The 20,658-nt window shown below is 37.5% G+C and overlaps 2 long non-coding RNA genes across 6 annotated transcripts; both read right to left on the bottom strand.

The window, feature by feature from the left end:
- Window positions 1-5,477: 5,477 nt before the first annotated feature.
- On the bottom strand, window positions 5,478-7,370 carry LOC131249820 (uncharacterized). Its single transcript, XR_009172865.1, has 2 exons — window positions 6,369-7,370; window positions 5,478-5,515 (listed from the first exon to the last, which is right to left on the bottom strand). It is a non-coding gene; the product is annotated as an uncharacterized LOC131249820 (long non-coding RNA).
- Window positions 7,371-7,522: 152 nt separating this feature from the next.
- On the bottom strand, window positions 7,523-12,346 carry LOC131247832 (uncharacterized). Of its 5 annotated transcripts, none has more exons than XR_009172048.1 (6): window positions 12,217-12,346; window positions 11,986-12,066; window positions 9,295-9,414; window positions 9,133-9,198; window positions 7,933-8,188; window positions 7,523-7,769 (listed from the first exon to the last, which is right to left on the bottom strand). It is a non-coding gene; the product is annotated as an uncharacterized LOC131247832 (long non-coding RNA). The 5 variants fall into 5 exon arrangements; XR_009172050.1 differs by lacking the exon at window positions 12,217-12,346 and adding an exon at window positions 11,061-11,195 and having other exon boundaries at window positions 11,986-12,144; XR_009172046.1 differs by lacking the exon at window positions 12,217-12,346 and having other exon boundaries at window positions 11,986-12,144.
- Between the last annotated feature and the right edge of the window lie 8,312 nt (window positions 12,347-20,658).

The following is a 20,658-nucleotide window of genomic DNA, read 5'->3' as shown; positions in this document are numbered from 1 at the left end:
TCATTGGATCAAATGATTTTGAAAGATTAATGATCAAGATTGAAAAAGGATGATTGAAGACTTCTACAATGCTTTTGGGATGTCAAATGGTCTCCAAATCAGGTGATTCTTGTGTTTTTTGAAAGCTTGTCAAGTTACCTTTCCAATGTGCTAAAAATCGTCCAAATCAGACCCCTGATGAGAGAGTTATGAGGGTTTCCGTGAGAACATGAGATGTCAGAAAAATTCAAAACCGACAACCTTGACCCCACTTTTAAATGCCCAAATGGCCTCTGAATGTGACAATTCTAGCCAGGATTGAAAGAGCACTGAATTACCTTTCTAGTGACCCTAAATTTAGCCAATTTGACATGTAACAGGGAAGTAATGAGTGTTTTCATTGGATCACACGATTTCGAAAGATTAATGATTGAGATTGAAAAAAGACAATCGAAGACTTCTAGCATGCTTTTAGGATATCGAATGGACTCTGAATCAGGTATTATTGTCTCGTATGAAAACTTGTGAAGTTACCTTTCCAACGAGCTAAAAATCGTCCAAATTCGACTTATGATGGGGGGAGTTATGAGGGTTTCCATGGGAACATGAAGTGTTGAAAAAATTTAAGACCGATGACTTTGACCTCACTTTTGGATGCCCGAATGGTCTCTAAATGCGGCGATTTTGGTCAGCATTGAAAGAGTACTGAAATACCTTCCCAATGACCCTAATATTGACCCAATTCGATATGTAACGGAGTAATGAGCGTTTTCCTTGGATCAGATGATTTAAAAAGAATAATTATCGAGATCGAAAAATGACAACCAAAGTCTTCTACCGTGCTTTTAGGATATCAAACGGTTTTCGAATCAGACGATTCTTGTCTTGTTGGAAAGCTTGTCAAGTTACCTTTCCAAGGAACTAAACATCGTCTAAATTTGACCTCTGATGAGGGAGTTATGAATGTTTCCATGGGAACAAGAGATGTTATAAAAATTCATAACTGACAACTTTGACCCCACTTTTAGATGCCCAAATGGCCTCTGAGTGCGACGATTTTAGTCAGGATTGAAAGAACACTGAATTACATTTCCAATGACCCTACGATTCAGCCTATTTGACATGTAACGAGGGAGTAATGAGTATTTTTGTTGGATTACGCAATTTCTAAAGATTAACGATCGAGATCGAAAAAAGACGATCAAAGATTTTTAGAGTGATTTTAGGATATCGAATGGACTACGGATCAGACAATTATTGTCTCGTATGGAAGCTTGTGAAGTTACCTTTCCAATGAGCTAAAAACCGTCCAAATCCGACATCTGATGGGGGAGTTTCCATGGGAACAGGAGATGTCATAAAAAATTAGGACGAACGACTTTGACCCCACTTTTGGATGCATGAATGATCTCCGAATGCGATGATTTCAATCAGGATTGAAAGAGCACTGAATTACCTTTCCAATGACCCTAATGTCGACCCAATTCGACATATAACGAAGACGTTATGTGCATTTTCATTGGATCACGTGATTTAAAAAGATTAACGATTGAGATCAAAAAATGACAACCAAAGTCTTCTACCGGGCTTTTGGTACATCGAACGGTCTCCGAATCAGACGGTTCCTGTCTCATTGGAAAGCTTGTCAAATTACCTTTCCAACGAACAAAAATTAATCCAAATTTAACTTTTGATGGGGGAGTTATCAGGGTTTCCGTGGGAACATGAGATGTCATAAAAATTTAGGACTGATGACTTTGACCCCATTTTTGGATACCAAAACAAAATTTGAATTACCTTTCTAATGACGCTAGATCAACCTAATCCGACATGTAACGAGGGAGATAGTGCTTTTGTTGGATCATGCGATTTTAAAAGAATAATGATCGAGATTTAAAAATGATGATCGAAGACTTCTAGCGTGCATTTGGGATATCGAACGGTCTCCGAATATGGCAATTCTTCTCTTTTTTGAAAGCTGGTCGTGTTACATTTCTAATGAGCTAAATATTGTCTAAATCCAACCTCTAACGAGGGAGTAATGAGTGTTTTAGTGGGAACGGTTATGAGCATTTTCGTTGGATCACGAGATTTAAAAAGATTAACGATCAAGATAGAAAAATGATGACCAAAGTCTTCTACCGAGCTTTTGGGATAGCGAAGAGTCTTCGAATCAGACATTCTTGTCTTGTAGAAAAGCTTGTCAAGTCACCTTTCCAACGACCTAAAAATTGTAGAAATCAGACATCTGATGATGGAATTATGAGGGTTTCCGTGGGAACATGAGATGTCGAAAAAATTAAGGCCCGATGACGTTAACCTTGCTTTTGGATACCCAAATGGTCTCGGAATGCGACGATTCCGGTTAGTATTGAAGAGCACTAAATTATCTTTCCAATGACGCTAAGATCGACCCAGTTCGACATGTAACGAGGGAGAAATGAGCGTTTTCGTTGGATCGCATGATTTTGAAAGATTAACCATCGAGATTGAAAAATGGCAATCGAAAAGTTCAGGTTTAGGGTTTTTAGGGTTTAGGGCTTAGGAATAGGGCTCAGGGTGTAGGGAGTAAGACTTAGTGCTTAGGGTTTAGGGTATAGGGTCGAGGGTTTAAGGTTTAGGGTTTAGGGCTTAGGGAATAGGGCTTAGGGCGTAGGGAGTAGGACTTAGGGCTTAGGGTTTAGGGTATAGGGTCGAGGGTTTAGGGTTTTTAGGGTTATGGCTTAGGGTTAAAGGCTTAAGGATCAGGGATCAGGGTTTAAGGCTTAGGGCTGAACGCTTAGGGCTTAGTTATTAGGGCTTTAAGCTTAGGGCTTAGGGATTAGTGGTAAGGGCCTAGGGCTTAAAGGCATTTAGGGTTTAGGGTTAGGGTTGAGGGTTTAAGGTTTAGGGTTAAGGGTTAAAGCACATTATATCAAGAATTTGAACCCTTCGCACATCCTTTAAGTCTAAGGATTAGTTAAAGTTAGTATATATGCAAATCAATCTATATCAGGCATGATGGGTCACCCAATTTAGAGACTTGGAAGTGATCTCCAATGTAAGTACTCAACGGGTCTAATAAGAAGTTCCCATTATCTATGAATACTAATGATCCTATGTTCATATGTAGGATAGGGCATTGACACCAACTTGTCATTAAGCTCGATCATGGGGACGTTTCATCCCGACATTATTGCTTCCCTGACATACGATGATCAAATGAAAATAATCATATGTTCATCCTACAACTTGCTAAGTGGTTGTGAAATAACAGAATACATGTTGTTAATGCAGAAAACTGGTTAGCCTTCCCTGAACCTTCGAATGCCTGCACAAGGAACAGACAAAGGAGACCCTCTGATGCCAAAGTCAGGCTAGGGAATCTAGGTCTAGTCGAGAGTAAGGTTTTAGGCTTAGAATTATGTGTCCCTCTCACCATTGGAGGAACTCCCATTTATAGGTGAGGAGAGTCGGTGGTGTAGAGGAGATCTCCCTATTTAGCAGGGATGTGTTGTAGTAGGATTCAGATCTTACACAAGTTGTGAGGATCTCCCTAGATTCTTGGCTAGGATCTCGGGTGGATTCGTATTGTGGTCGACTTCCTAGATCTTCGGCTATGATCTTGGATAGATGCAGTTGGGATCAAGTCGGGACTAACAGAACGTGGGTTGTGCTGACCTGACTCCTTTGGCGAGTGGTTGAGCTTCTTTTGGTATCGGGTAGATTAGTGAATCTTCCGACCTGCTGACGAGATACCGAGCTCGACCCTATTTCCCGCTCGGTCTAGGGATCAGTGGATATTCTGACCTGCTGGCGAGATACCAAGCCCGACCTCATTTCTCACTCGGTCTGTGGTCAGAGGTTTGATTTTTAGTCGTATCCGTTGTCGTTCGATCTGGCGAAATGCATAGAGTCCCAATCTGACATTTTTTTATTAGTTGGTCCATTTTTTCTATAACACATGATCAGGAGATGTTCACTTATTGGTTATAACATTAATAAAATGTCTAAATAGGACACTATGGTCATCATGATCTATGGTCAACATTGTTAATTCAATGGATCAGAACATCACATTGGCTTTTCAGGGCACAACTGCAACACCAACTACATATGGTAATGAATCGATGGCAATCCCAATCTTATGGGTGCATTCTACTGACACCCTGGATTCCTGACCATTCCAATGCAGATGGCATACTAGGAATGAGATGATTCCTCTCTCACCTTCTTTTCATAGTATAGAACAGATTTTTGACTGCTTACAGATGACTGATTATAAACCCCGAACCCTTATCTAGAACCCTTAAACCCAACTACATTGGCACTAGTTTAGCATATCGTTGGTCTTTGAAATGTCTTAAGACAATGCTGATGTGGCATATCGGTGTGTCCTGACTCTGAAAGCTTGCTGATCAAGCAAATGACAGTCTCTTGTACTCCTGTCTATATTCCATTGTAGAAATCATGGTTTTTAGGTTGCTTTTGTGGATTAGTTTTGATCTTCTTCGGTTGCAATTAAGAATAACCACTCATTTTTGGTGTCTGATCTCATTCTATGCAGTTGCCTTTGTACCTAAATCAAAATCATCCAAAGAGTGTGACCCACTATAGATTGGGTGGAGCCCCTGATCAGATTGATTTGGTGGTTCTGACCTGTGATTCAGGGATGTTTGTTGAATTTGGAGATTTGAATATTTCTTATTTTAACAATCAGTTAGATGTCCAACGATCAGCCCATTGGGATCATCTGGTCGGTGTGATTATTTTGGTCATGGGAATCTTAAATGGGTCCCCCTGATCTGGACAGTTAATTTACGTATGTGTCGTGAGCTGTTCTCACTCCGCTGGAGTATCAGAATTCTTTCCCTTTTGTTTATTAATCCACATTAGATGGCGACTATAGGCTGTTTTGATATAGCAATAGGAATGAAAAAGAGAACCAAAGTTGATGGACAAAAATCTCAGTTTCCTTTCTACTTCACCATCCATCACGTGGCTTACTCTTTCATTTTGAAAATCTCCCGGCCTTAAGAGTGGGTCAGTTCAGGATTAAATGGTAATTGTGATAACAGAATAATACACTACCATAAAAAGGGCAAAAAGCTACGAATAAAAGCCGTAGCTAATTACTACTAGCCACGGTTGAGCCCGTAGCAATCGGTACTGTCGCTATAGGTCTAGCTACGAATTCAATCGGTAGCTGTATCTATAGTATCCGTACCTAAAAGTGCATACAGCCACGGGTTATATTTGTAGCTGAAAGTACAGCGAGAACTGTGCAATAAGTTCTAGTCAGCAACAGCTACGGTTTCTAGATAATAAGCTACAGTTAATAGCCGTAGCTAATAGCCTTTGTTAATTTTTTCATAGTGATGGTTTCTCTTACCAGTACATTCCCTGATAAAAATTATAATATCTGAATTTTAAAAAAATATATATAAATAAAAATTGAGAGAAGCAGATGTTTAAACCAATCTAAAAAGAAAAACGATATATTTTCTTTCTTCATCTTCTCCTCATATTCATCGTCATCGGGCGCCACATAATCATCCTGCCATAAAATTAAATCCTTTCATCAACATCTAACCATCTAACAACAAATCCAACAACTACAAATTTTCAGATGTTCCTCAAGATAAGTGAAAAAAAAATCCCATTCTGTGCAAACCGCAAGTTTGGGGCAGACATGAAATGAATATGCAGATTAAGCTTTTCAACCTTCCCACCCCAAAAATAATATCCACAATACAAATGGAAAGAGAACAGACAACTGCATTGGAATCATAAAGTTCAATCATACATACATAAAATGGCAAAAAGAAAAAGAGCAGAGATTGGACTAGAATCATACAATCCAATCATAACTGTATCAATATAATGGTAAAACAACATGAAAATGATCCAAAGTCCATAAATTCGAGCATGCCCACACGACCAAAAAAGGTGAATAAAAGAGAGAGAGAGAGAGAGAGAGAGAGAGAGAGAGAGAGAGAGAGAAGAATCGAGTCAAGAAATTCTATCATGCCCACATCATAAAAGTGGCAAAGAACCGGAGAAGTAAACTAACATTGTATAAATTGCTATAATGGAGCTCATTTTTCACCGAAGTTCAATTCAATCCTCCCTGTGGTACGCATGGAAAACATGCAGGGTCGGCAATGTTGATGTGGATAGGTTATAGGCCAAAAATGACAGTGGTCGAACAAAACTAGGACCACCAGTTGTGAGTTTTCAGGTTAAATGTGAGTCATTGCTCTCATCATTCCTTTTAATGGCCGTTAATTGGATGGCTACCGCTGTAAGGATGGAGTTACATGGAACTTGGAGGACGCAAGCTGCATAAATATCATTTTCTAAGATGAAAGCAGACATCAGATGAAGGCACTTTAAGCTTTCAGGAATACCTGAGTATTAATCTGAGCCACTTTATGGACATGCAGAAGGCCAACCATGTCCTGATAACCTGTGAGGAGTTTCGCCATCTCTGTCCTCATCTGATTCAAAAAGGTTTCCCCAAACAGATCCACAAATTATCACAGATACACTTGGGCTGTAGATGAACGGATATGTAGAATAATAACCTGGGATTGCCCTGACAGAGAGCAGAGTATCCGCCAAATGCTGACATCTCTTACAGAAGGAAGGTGACAGAACAGATGGAGGGAAAGTAATCATCGCAACTGCATTGGTAGATTGTATCATACCCTTGAGAGATCTGATAAAGGAAAGCAAATCCCTGTCCTACAACGAAATGCGGACAGAAGTTAACTGATCATGGAATTTTGATTATACCAAAGAGTGCCCCAACCTTTTTAAAGTACAATAGATTGCTTTTTGGTGAGTAAAATGACTAAAATGACGTCATCTATTATTCTTCTTAAAAAAGGTAGTAGGGTCAAGGCATTGTGGGGTCCGCATTGGGGCGCATGTGTCCATGTGTATATGATATCCAACCCATCCAACAGGTGCCTCCCACCATTTTGATCACACAAACAAAAAATCAGGCCAATCCAGCAATTAGGTGGGCCATACCATAAAAAGTGTACACAACCCAAAACCCTCCAAATTCAATTGTGGCCCACTTGATGATTAGATCAGCCTGATTATTAGTTCATGTGGACATCATGATGGGTTGCACCTTTTGGACGGGCTGGATTTCACGAACACACCCTTTAGAAGGTGTCAAGGGTGGGTATTTATTTGGGACGTTTGCCTACTGACATTGTCATCGGTGACTTGCCGTTCCATAGTGCTTTGAGGCCCCACCATGATGTATGTGTTTTACCCACACCTTCTATCCATCTTGACAATTTATTTTAGGGCATGAGTCAAAAAATGAGGGACATCAAAATCTCAGTTGACCGCACCACGGGAAACATGAAAAGCCCAGCATTCATATTGGTAAGATCATCCAGTCTGTACCATTTTTCAAGAGTGGCCCACCCAAGGAGCTTCCCAGATAATAGACTGCAGTGCCACATCCAATTTGATAGCAATGTAATACCATAGCAAATGGAAGCAAAAAAGAAAAAAGAAAAAAAAGGAAAGATTGGCCATCATCATCATCATGGTCTCATCCCAGCTATGCTAGAGTGGTACTGGTATGTGGCACCCACTTGATGTATGAAGGCCACCAACCCTATCTATCAGATGTATCACCACACATTACCTAAATCCACCTGATCCAACAGTCATGTGGGCCACAACACAAGGGAACAATGTGAGAGGAGATGCCTTCCCTTGATTTAAATAGGGCCACACCAGAAATATGAAACGGCTTGCTTTAAACGAATTTGCAGCAACACCTACCAATAAAAAATGAAAATTCCAAGTAACACATCAAACAAAGTTGGAAGGAGATACCAGCAATAAAAAAGAAAGTCCTAGTTTGTAGGAAGAACATGTCAAACAAAGTTCAAGGAGATCCCCAGTAATTGCTGTGAAGAATTCCATTGCAGCATGAGTTACTTGATTGTGAGGCCCGACATTTTTGTGGTGCCCACCTGAATGTGTGTGGATTGTACATCCCCTGTTCATATTGTCAAATATGGGGGTGAGACCCCTCCTTTTGAAAAAAAAAAAAAGGTCTATTAAGAAGAGGACCGGATAGTTTTCACAAGCAGCTCAATGAGGCAATTCAACATGGAATTGACAAGGTAGGTAATAGATGAAATACCCCAACGTTATTGTATTTCCAAAGCTTATGAACTCCATAATCAATTACCTGTAGCCAAAAACCAGCTCATGTCAACCAACAACTCTACACGCATCATTTTTTGAATAAGCATCCATGTAAAAATCAAAAGGAGATTGTCCAGGCATGGCCAGGATATTGCTAGTTACTAAAAACGAAATTGCAAGAAACCTACAGCTAAATGTGGCAAATTACTGTATCCAGGCACAAGGCCTTAGAGGTTTGCAATCCCCTCCACAGTCATCTCTACACCAATAGACATGCCAACCTGGCACATGCACAGGAGATCCAATCCAGTTTATCAGGTGAAACCATCATTAGATCATCGGACCAAAACAATTAGGCTGCCTAAGGGTATGCCAATGTCAATCTTTAAAATAAAGTTTTTTTTTTTTTTTTTTAAAACCACTTGCAATCAAGAGTTCATTTTTTTGTACAGATTGACCACCTGATTTAACTGCTTTAGGGCCCATTTGGCCGGGCGGATTGGAAGGAATTGGAAGTTGAATCCTGGGATTGGCTGGGCGTGCCAAACAGACTGGGTGATCTGATCCTGAGATATAGCAATCCCATGGATCTTAAGACAATCCACTGACAACACCATCATTACCTTTAAATCCCATCCAATCCACCCTAATCCATTCAAATTTGCCTGGGACGTGTTTGGTTCGAGGGATTGGAAGGGATGGGAAGGTTTAATCCCGGGATTGGCAGGGCGTGCCAAACAGACTCGATATAGCAATCCTCGGAATAGCAATCCCATGGATCTTAAGACAATCCACTGACAACACCATCATTGCCTTGAAATCCATGCCATCCACCCTAATACCATTCAATCCCTTCCAATCCACCCGTTCAAATGGGCCCTTAATGGCAGATCATCTGAACTGGGTTGGTTTAAGTCCAGAGTTTGAATTGGCTGGAGGCTGTGACGAGCCCACTGACAACCCTGGGCTAACTGGGTTTTCTCTAACCTTAATGTACAATTTCAGCAGCCACATCTTATCCTCAATGTAGCAGTTGGGAAGCAGAGTCAATTCCTGAAGGGAGGAATGTTAATATATATGAAAACAACATGTGCTTGGTCAAGCACAGATTGTCTATTTGAAAGAAAAAAAAAGGAAGAGAAAATGTACCCATTTAAATAGATATCCATGGTTTAGATTCCATGTATATGGGAGATTCACGCCAAAGATCCCGGCAACCAATGAATAAATAGAGAGGCAAACAGTTCCTGAGCTAAGGAAGATCTCTAACTGCAATGGAATAGAAGAAAAGATAACTATATCCCCAAACAGTGCATTGCAATTTAAACAACTACTGTCAGTAGTAAAATGGAAGAACTTGGAGATCAAACTGAAGAAAAGAATCTAATGCATGGGCAGTTCATTACCAATGTCCTTATAAAATCTCACCTGAATCAATTGATTTCGATGATTGTCAAGCTGCGGCAGAGGGGAAAAAAAACCATGACTAACATGGCTTTATTTATTTTTTTAAAAGAAAAAATAAAGCAGTAACATTCTATTTCCATCCAAATAAAACCACATGTATTGTAAAAGAGAGAATTCTTCATGTACAAACAATTACTTGAATATTAATGCAATCTTCCGTGTTGTCAATATATTTGCATAGCTAGAAAGATATTTTAATTTAGTAAAATTCCATAATCAAAAGGTAAAATAGCAAACAGAAAAGTAGAAAGAAGATGGTAGGGCCATTGTTGTCAAATGCGATCGCATATGCGCATACTGTTGATCAAATCGCATATGCCATGGCATACGTGATCCTGGCAAGTATGCCATGGCATACTTTTATATGCGATCGCATACTGCATATGCAATCGCATATTTCCCAATAGCCAAGAGCGGAAGATTTTTATTTTTATTTTTTATTTTTTCAAATTGGAGAACTTTCGCCTATAAATAGGCACTCATATCCCCTCCATTTTCACTATTCTTTACTCCAAAGCTCTAAATCTCTTAATCTCTTACACCTCTTTCTTTCTTACTCTAATCTCTCTACAATTATTTCAATTATGTTTATTTTTTGTATTTTATAAGTTGTGCTTACTTTTTGTAAATTAAGTTGTAAGTTATAACTTGTAAGTTATTTCAAGTTATCCATTTATCATTAAAATTTCTTTGTTCGAAGTTTATAATAATTAGTTATCTTTTAATGTAGCTTATTGATTGTTTTGTTAAATTTGTATAATATAATATAAGTAATTAAATATATCACTTAATGAAACACTCAAACTATAATGAAATAAGTAAAATAACCCAATCCAATCATGTGTAATAATTAGACGAGTTTTTCCCTTTTTTTTTTAAAGATTTTTTTTCAATTTTTTTTTTAAATTTTTTCCTTTTTTTTTTTTTGTCAAATTTTTGTTATTTTTTAAAAAATATGCCATGGCATATGTGATTGTGCGATCGCATATGCGAACAGCATATGCTGATCGCATGCGATCGCATATGCGATTTGACAACATTGGGTAGGGCTATGACACTCAGTATTGTTTTTAATTCAAAGTTTAAATAGTCCAACCATCCAGGTCAATTCAATTGGGAATTTGTGGACTACACAACCCTATGGAGAGAAAGCCCATCTGGCATTTTAAATGTAGTAGTTAATATAGCGTGCGACCCAATCTGTCATACGTGGGACCATGGATTAGTTGGGCTGTTAGAGATATGGCTGGAAAGTACATGTGGACCCCGTCTAAAAATCTGGGAATCGGACTCGAGCATTGCTCAATATTAAAGAATTTGAGCCAATCTTGTACAACTACTATCAGCCAGCCAAATCATAGCACATATCTATCCACCAAGCACAGGAGCATCAATCACGGTATATCTCTATTCATGTGGATTGGAAGGGCTGTGATTGAGGGGCCCACCTTCAAATGGGTGAACGGTCCACCTGCATGACCTGACCATCTTCATCCATTTTTCACTTTCTTTATTTGATCAAGCTCTTCATTGATGCGAGAAAACAACAACCGTTAAGCCAGGGCATCATGGGCGACATGAACCTGAGAATCAAATGTCTTTGAATCAATCAATCAAGGAATCCTACCACACATGAAAGATAGTTATCAGGACCCACAGGACCATTAAGCTAGGGCATCATGATGAGCTACACAGATCATCTCTGTTTTGAGAAAACCGCTGCTTTTGCAGGCCACTGATTGGTTGGCTTGTTGTAGACTATTTGATTATCATCAACACTTCCCATGGAGTTTTTAATTCAAAGTTCTCAGATTTTGAAATGATTGAGTCACACAAATCATTACACTCCACATGATCAAATTCCTCTTAGGAATTTCATCAAACACCCCACATGCACACCCAATCTCTTCATATTTTGCATAGAAATTCAACAGCCTGGTCTGCACAAATGGTCTTGAGTCGAGTCTGTGGAGGAAAACATGCGAATGGATTTGCAGGACTTCTTCAAGTTTTTGAAAGACCCATGTTATGTGCCTGATTTAGTTTCTTATTAAAAAAAAAAAGGAAAAAAAGAAAAAGAAAAAAGTAGAAGCCTAAATACTCCTTAGAAATCACCACTGAAAATGTGAAATATCCATAAAAATCTCGTCTAAAAGTAGCAAATGTGAAACCTTAAAAGCAAAAAATATACATAGTAGCACATCCCAATATGATTTGAAAAGAACTTCCAATAAAAACCCTCAGAAATCCCAAGCAAGAAGTAAAGTCATTAGAAAATAAACAAAATCCATGTTAGATTTCCAAAAACAGAACGAAATCCTCTCCTCAAATCATTGCAAACAGAGATCGAAGAAATTAGGGCACGAAAATTACCTTTCAAGATCTGCTACAGAGATAGAGAGAGATGCTTCACTTCTCAGTGCCGACGCCATGCTAGATCCAACATTCAATGCCCTGCGCGCGCATGAGAGAGAGAGAGAGAGAGAGAGAGAGAGAGAGGGGCGGGGAGAGCAGTGGAAAATAGGGTAGGTTTTTTTTTTTTTGTAACGTATTTATAGGAATCTTTAACAGCGCTCATTTTTTGTTAGTGTCGGCAAAAGATACCCCAAGGTGCTGTCTATGCCGGGTTTTCTTGTAGTGGAGCTTCACGGCTGCTGCAATGGAGAGAGATAGAAGAGACGGCGGAGATGCATTGGAGAGAGAGGGAGGAGAATGAGAAAGATGGAGCAGAGATAGGGAGAGATGGAGAGAGAGAGAAAAAGAGAGAGAGAGAGAGAGAGAGAGAGAGAGAGAGAGAGTTTTTTGGGCGCAGCTCTGTTTTGAGAGCGCGCCTAGTTTTTGGGCGTCGTTTCGAGAGACGGACCATTGACGGTCCAGTTAGGGGCTCCGTGGGGCCCACCATGATGTATTTGGTTTATCCATTCCGACCATTAATTTTAATAAATTATTTTACTTCATGATTCCAAAATTAAAGTATATTTAAGGCCCAAGTGGACCACACCATATGAAGCAAATTTGATTTAATCATCATATTTCCTACCGTGTGGTTCACTTGAGCCTTAAATCTAGCTGATTTTTGATTTCATGATCTAAAATAATATTTCAAAATATATGGACAGCTTAGATAGAATACATATAGTTTTTTAGGCCCTATAGAGCCCCTTACACCACCTTTAATTATTAATGGTGTGAAAACTTTTCAGCTACGGATTAAAACCGTAGTAACTATATCTACGGTTTATATCCGTAACAAAAAGCTAACGTGGTCTGTATCCTTTTCCCTTTTTTTGGTAGTGAACAGTGTTTGAGTTATCGGCGAGAAATCGATAATATCGCCGATATTATCGGTGTCGCCAGACCTGCGATACCGAAACCCCAATATTTCGTTTCTCTTCTAGATGTCGCCGATATTTTCGATATTATCGGCGATATTTTCGGATCACTGGCCAAATCTCCCCTATAGATTTCGATAAAATAGGCAAAACAAATGCCGTGTTTTCGGCGACATTAGGCGACGACCCTCTTATTCGGAAAAAAAAAATATAGAAGAAGAAGAAGAAGAAGAAGAAGAAGAAGAAGCTCTCTTACCTTTTTACTCAAGATCTACCCAAGGAGTGGCCTTCGGCTGAATTTGGTTGTCCAATCGTGGTCAACAGCGCCGGATCTTTCACAAGAACGAAAAACCTAAAATCCCCTTTTTTCTTCGAATGGAATAGCTTTGAAAGGAAACTGGATTCTACCTAGGCTTACGGGGATTTGATTTGGGATTTGAAAAAATATCAGAATTTGGGGAGAGATTTTTGGAAGCTTTAACAAAAACCCATCGAAATCGCCATCGTCGGGGTCGGTTCATCAAAAAAAGGGAAGTGGAATGGGTGGTGTACACACAGTAGCTGTATAGCTGCTATAGGTACGTGGCGTGCGCAGACGAGCACTAACGCTCCTCGAGCTCCGAGTTTACGAACGGTTCAAAGGAGATTAAAGTTACGTGGGCCCCACAGTGATGTATTTATTATATCTACACCGTTCATCTATTTTTAGAGATTATTTTAGGGCATTATCCAGAAAATGAATCATATCCAAAGATCATGTGGACCACACCACAAATAGCAGCGGAGATAATGATTTTCACCATTAAACAATTCGTTGGGCCACCATAACGTTTTGTAGGCCCCACCATGATGTATGTATTGTATCCTTACCGTCCATCTATTTTTCGAGACAATTTTAGAGTATGAGATCAAAAATGAGGTATATCCCAATCTCAAGTGGACCACATGACAGGAATAACGTGGACCATTAAAAACCTTTTGGGACCTATAAAAGTATTGGATGAAGCTAATATTTGATTTTTGCCCTCATCTAGGTCTGTATGACGTAATCATACAGATTGAATATCAAATAAATAGTACAGTGGGCCATAGGAGGATTTTAACGGTGGATATCCAATCATTATTGTTTTCATGTGGTGTGGTTCATTAGAGATTTGGATCTGACACATTCTTTATCTTGTACAGTAAAATGATATCTTCCAATGGTTGGACGGTGTGGATACGAAACATAAACCATGGTGGGCCAGATAACAGCTACACGTCACTACGGTGGCAAGTCTTGCCGCTCAACCCGTCGTAGCTAAGCCACCGACTCAAGTACATATGTATTTGAGTACTGAGTAAATTATGTGGGGTCCACCATGATTTACATATTTTATCCACTCCGTCCATCCATTTTAACAAATAATTTGAGGGCTTTAGCTCAAAAACCAATTATATCCAAATCTCAAGTGGACCTCACCACGGAAACAATGTGAATTGAAATTATAACATCTAAAATTCCATGAGGCCTAAGAAAATCTGGATCAATATATTATTTGTGTTTTTCCTTCATCCATGTCTTTGCGACCTTATGGACAGGTTAGATGACAAATAAACATCACTGTAGGCCCGACCAAGGTTTCAACTGTGAAAATCATTATTACCAATGTTTCATGTGGTGTGGTCCACTTGAGCTTTGGACATGCTTCAAATTTCGAAACAACTATTAAAATGAGCTGAAAAAATAGATGGTCAGCGTGGATAACCCGCGCACATTCATAGTGGGCCACAGTATTACTCTCAACGGCCACGAGATCTGAACAATGATTACGAGTCACCTTGTCATTCTATATAGGGATGAAATGTGGCCATAAATGTGTATTTTTTTTTAAATGCATTTACTTTTGCATGTCTTAATTATTATAAGCTTACATTTGTATTACATAAACTCATTTTGGTTATTATTTGAGTGATTTCTTACGACAACGCGTGCCTTTTGGCCCCCATTAAATGGAAACTTCTTATTTAATGCATTCTTTTTGTAATTTTTTCAATCCTAAATATGTAAATATGTGTATTTAGACATGTCATGAAGTTTCACTGAAAAATTCCACCATTTTCTCCATGTTTCCCCCTTTTTCCCTGCATTTCTAGTTATCGGCGATATTATCGGCGATAACGATATTATATCTTTATCTCTGGCCAGCGAAACTTGTAGCGATACCGACAACTCGAACACTGGTTTGGATCACTAATTATAAGCCAAATCATATGAAGAGCATGGAAGATCGAATAGGGCTCAATCAAGCGAATGGTTTGCACCAATGAAAATCAGCTCTAATATATATAAGGATTGGTTTATAGCGATGTCAATCGGCCTAAATATATCATTAATTTTATTACTGAACATCAGCCTTAGAATATAAGTTGGCTTGAATCTACGAAATAGCCCAAAGCATACGAAGGGTTTGGATCACTAAACATATGCCGAATCATATTGAAGGCTTAGAAGATCGATAGGGCCCAATTAAACAATGGTTTGTATTAAGAAAAAATCCACCCAAATATATATAATGATTAGTTGATATCATTGAAAATTCACCCATATATAAATCCTCAACTGGTTTACTAACCATCAACCTTCGAATATAACATGGCTTGAATCGATGAAATGGCCCGAAGAATATGAAGGGCTTAGATCACTAAACATAAGCCAAATCATATTAATATCATGGAAGATCGAATAGGACTCAATCAAACGAATGGTTTGCGTCAATGAAAATCAGCCCAAATATATATAACGATTGGTTTATATCAATGTCAATCAGCCCAAATATATCATCAATTTTATTACTGAGCATTAGCCTTAGAATATAACTTGGCTTGAATCTATGAAATAGCCCAAAGCATACGAAGGGTTTGGATCACTAAACATACGCCAAAACATATGAAAGGCTTAGAAGATCAAATAGGGCTCAATCAAAGAATGGTTTGGATCAATGAAAAATCCGCCCAAATATATATAATGATTAGTTGATATCACTGAAAATTCACCCAAATATATCCTCAATTGGAATACAAAACATCAGCCTTCAAATATAAGTTAGCTTGAATCGAGATCACTAAACATAAGCAAAATCATATGAATGGCATGGAAGATCGAATAGGGCTCTATCATACGAATGGTTTAGATCAACAAAAATGAGCCCAAATCCATATAACGATTGGTCTATATCAATGTCAATCGGCTAAATATATCATCAATTTTATTACTGAACATCAGCCTTAGAATATACCTTGGCTTGAATCTACAAAATAGTTCGAAGCATAGAAAGGGTTTGGATCACTAAACAAACACCAAATGATATGAAAGGCTTAGAAGATCAAATAAGGCTCAATCAAACAATGGTTTGGATAAATGAAAAATCCGCCCAAATATATATAATGATTAGTTGATGTCAGTGAAAATGCACCCTTTTATATCATCAATGGATTACTAAACATCAGCCTTCAAATATAACTTGGCTTAAATCAACGAAATGGCCCGAAGCATATGATGGGTTTGGATCACTAATCATAAGCCAAATCATATGAAGGGTATGGACGATCGAATAGGTCTCAATCAAACGAATTGTTTTGATCAATCAAAATCAGCCCTAATATATATAAGGATTGGTTTATAGCAATGTCAATCGGCCTAAATATATCATTAATTTTATTACTGAACATCAGCCTTAGAATATAAGTTGGCTTGAATTTACGAAATAGCCCAAAGCATACGAAGGGTTTGGGTCACTAAACATACGGTGAATCATATTGAAGGCATAGAAGATCGATAGGGCCCAATCAAACAATGGTTTGGATTAATAAAAAATCCGCCCAAATATATATAATGATTAGTTGATATCATTGGAAATTCACCCATATATTTATCCTCAACTGGTTTACTAACCATCAACCTTCGAATACAACTAGGCTTGAATCAATGAAATGGCCTGAAGAATATGAAGGGTTTGGATCACTAAACATAAGCCAAATCATATGAATATCATGGAAGATCAAATAGGGCTCAATCAAATGAATGGCTTGTGTCAATGAAAATCAGCCCAAATATATATAACGATTGGTTATGTATGTCAATCAGCCCAAATATATCATCAATTTTATTACTGAGCATCAGCCTTGGAATATAACTTGGCTTGAATCTACAAAATAGCCCATAGCATACGAAGGGTTTGGATCACTAAACATACGCCAAAACATATGAAAGGCTTAGAAGATCGAATAGGGCTCAATCAAACAATGGTTTGGATCAATGAAAAATCCGCCCAAATAAATATAATGATTAGTTGATGTCATTGAAAATTCACCCAAATATATTGTCAATTGGATTACGAAACATCAGCCTTCGAATATAACTTAGCTTGAATCGAGATCACTAAACATAAGCAAAATCATATGAATGGGATGGAAGATCGAATAAGGCGCAATGAAATGAATGGTTTGGATCAATGAAAATCAGCCCAAATGTATATAACGATTGCTTTATATCAATGTCAATCATCTAAATATATCATCAATTTTATTACTAAACATCAGCCTTAGAATATACCTTGGCTTGAATCTACGAAATAGCCCGAAGCATGGGAAGGGTTTGGATCACTAAACATATTTCAAATGATATGAAAGGCTGAGAAGATCCAATAGGGCCCTATCAAACAATGGTTCGGATTAATGAAAAATCTGCCCAAATATATGTATAATTATTAGTTGAAATCAGTGAAAATGCACCCATATATATCCTCAATTAGATTACTAAACATCAGCCTTTGAATCTAACTTGCCTTAAATCAACAAAATGGCCCGAAGCATATGATGGGCTTGGATCACTAATCATGAGCCAAATCATATGAAGGGCATGGAAGATTGAATAGGGCTCAATCAAGCGAATGGTTTGGACCAATGAAAATCAGCCCTAATATATATACGGATTGGTTTATATCAATGTCAATCGGCCTAAATATATCATTAATTTTATTACTGAAGATCAGCCTTAGAATATAAGTTGGCTTGAATCTACGAAATAGCCCGAAGCATACAAAGGGCTTGGATCACTAAACATACACCGAATCATATTGAAGGCTTAGAAGATCGATAGGGCCCAATCAAAATTTTGTTTGGATAAATAAAAAATCCGTCCAAATATATATAATGATTAGCTGATATCATTGAAAATTCACTCATATATATATATATATATATATATATATATCCTCAACTGGTTTACTAAACATCAACCTTTGAATATAACTTGGCTTGAATCAATGAAATGGCCCGAAGGATATGAAGGGTTATGCCAAATCATATGAATAGCATGGAAGATTGAATAGGGCTCAATCAAACGAATGATTTGCGTCAATGAAAATCAGCCCAAATATATATAATGATTGGTTATATCAATGTCAATCGGCCCAAATATATCATCAATTTTATTACTGAGCATCAGCCTTAGAATATAACTTTGCTTGTATCTACGAAATAGCCCGAAGCATACGAAGGGTTTGGATCACTAAACATACGCCAAACCATATGAAAAGCTTAGAAGATCGAATAGGGTTCAATCAAACAATGGTTTGGATCAATGAAAAATCCACCCAAATACATATAATGATTAGTTGATATCACAGAAAATTCACCCAAATATATCCTCAATTGGATTACAAAACATCAGCCTTCGAATATAACTTACCTTCAATCGAGATCACTCTACGTAAGCCAAATCATATGAATGGCATGGAAGATCGAATAAGGCTCAATCAAACGAATGATTTGGATCAATGAAAAACAGCCCAAATATATATAACAATTGGTTTATATCAATGTCAATCGGCCTAAATATATCATCAAATTTATTACTGAGCATCAGCCTTAGTATATAACTTGGCTTGAATCTACGAAATAGCTCGAAGCATATGAAGGGTTTGGATCACTAAACATACGCCAAATCATATGCAAGGCTTAGAAGATCGAATAGGGCTCAATCAAACAATGGTTTGGATCAATGAAAAATCCGCCCAAATATATATATAATGATTAGTTGATATCACTGAAAATTAACCCAAATATATCCTCAATTGGATTACAAAACATCAGCCTTCGAATATAACTTAGCTTGAATCGAGATCACTAAACATAAGCCAAATCATATGAATGGCATGGAAGATCGAATATGGCTCAATCAAACGAATGGTTTGGATGAATGAAAACCAGCTCAAATATATATAACGATTGGTTTATATCAATGTCATTCGGCCCAATATATCATCAATTTTATTACTGAGCATCAGCCTTAGAATATAACTTGGCTTGAATCTATGAAATAGCCCGAAGCATAGGAAGGGTTTGGATGAATAAACATACGCCAAATCATATGAAAGGCTTGGAAGATTGAATAGGGCTCAATCAAACAAAAATTTGGATCAGAGAAAAATCCGCCCAAATAAATATAATGATTAGTTGATATCATTGAAAATTCACCCATATACATCCTCAATTCGATTACTAAACATCAGCCTTCTAATATAACTTGGCTTGAATCATCAAAATGGACCGAAGAATATAAAGGGTTTGTATCACTAAACATAAGCCAAATCATATGAATAGCTTGGAAGATCGAATAGTGCTCAACCAAACAATGGTTTGGATCAATGAAAATCAACTCGAATATTTATAAGGATTGGTTTATATCAATGTCAATCAGCCTAAATACATCATTAATTTTATTACTGAAGATCAGCCTTAGAATATAACTTGGCTTGAATCTACGAAATAGCCAGGGTGTGCCAAAACGGTTAAGTATCGGCTGTATCGGCCGATACGTAACGATAATGGTAAGGGTCGATACGCGTTTCGGGGTCGTATCGGCGGTTATCGTTTTTTGTGCCCGTATCGGCCGATACGGGCCCGTTACCGGCGTAACGGCCGTTACTGACCTGTAACAGCTAGCCCGTAATGGTACAAAAACGGTAACTTTTTTTTTTCATTTTAAGCTCTGTTGCCGTTTTAATCATGCCATATGATGGGTTAATCATAGTAGAACATGTTACTGTGCATTTTATAGATTTTGGGTGCCATTTAATATTTTTTTATATTTTTTTCTATTTACGCATGAATTTTGATCCTTTTTTTTTTTAAAAAAATTCGAAATATCAATTTTTAATGGTTGTTTTACTATTTTAATCATGCCATATGATGTGTTAATCATAGTAGAACATGTTAATGCACATTTTACAGATTTGGGGTGCCATTTTATATATATTTTTATATTTTTTTCTATTTACGCAAGAATTTTAGCCATTTTCTTTAAAATTCGAAAAATCAATTTTTAATGGTTATATTGCTGTTTTAATCATGCCATATGATGTGTTAATCATAGTAGAACATGTTAATGTTCATTTTACAGATTTGGGGTGCCATTTTATATTTTTTTTAATATTTTTTTCTATTTACGCATGAATTTTGGCCATTTTTTTTAAAATTCGAAAAATCAATTTTTAATGGTTGTTTTGCTGTTTTAATCATGCCATATGATGTGTTAATCATAGTAGAATATGTTAATGTGCATTTTACAGATTTGGGGTGCCATTTTATAATTTTTTTTATATTTTTTTATTTACGCATTAATTATGGCCCTTTTTTTTTAAATTCGAAAAATAATTTTTTAATGATAGTT

The sequence above is a fragment of the Magnolia sinica genome, chromosome 6 (assembly GCF_029962835.1).
Source record: "Magnolia sinica isolate HGM2019 chromosome 6, MsV1, whole genome shotgun sequence".
Taxonomy (NCBI): Eukaryota; Viridiplantae; Streptophyta; class Magnoliopsida; order Magnoliales; family Magnoliaceae; genus Magnolia; species Magnolia sinica.
The sequence above is the reverse complement of the archived record's forward strand: the minus strand, read 5'-3'. Positions and strand labels throughout refer to the sequence as shown.